We start from the raw sequence: 423 nt of genomic DNA on the forward strand, positions 1-423 counted from the left end.
AGATGATTGTGGTGCGACTATCTCTGCTCATGTATTCATCAGGCAAGTCTGTAGTGCTAGATATCAAAAAGTCAGTTGTTGATTCTTTTGGTTTTATTGCTGGTTGCACTGCAGACAAGATGCAGCTGCTCTGCACACAGGAGCAGACTCTGCTTCAAGAATTGTTTTCGTGGTTGTGTGTGTGTGTGGGGGGGACCAGTGCTAATGTCACGTCCACTTGTGCTTTCACAGCTTTGTTGTACTCAACAAACATCTTGTTTCCACTTTTAGCAGGAACAGTTTTCTTTAATATTTTGAAAAGTGTGGTGTTTTGCTGTTGGTCTGCCCTCTTGTAGCTCCCTTTTTAGGTATGAAGTCATCATTTGAGGCTGACACACTGCTCTCATTCTCAGACATGTCTGTAATTATCTTGTTGTGGAGTAC

The 423-nt window shown here is 42.6% G+C and overlaps 1 protein-coding gene across 1 annotated transcript in view; it reads right to left on the reverse strand.

Moving 5' to 3' along the window:
- LOC102298915 (protein SSUH2 homolog) overlaps positions 1-423 on the reverse strand; it is a 16,604-nt gene that overhangs the window by 8,906 nt on the left and 7,275 nt on the right. The window lies entirely within an intron of this gene.

This window comes from Haplochromis burtoni, unplaced genomic scaffold (assembly GCF_018398535.1).
Source record: "Haplochromis burtoni strain Fernald_Lab_line unplaced genomic scaffold, NCSU_Asbu1 Contig_26, whole genome shotgun sequence".
NCBI classification, from domain to species: domain Eukaryota; kingdom Metazoa; phylum Chordata; class Actinopteri; order Cichliformes; family Cichlidae; genus Haplochromis; species Haplochromis burtoni.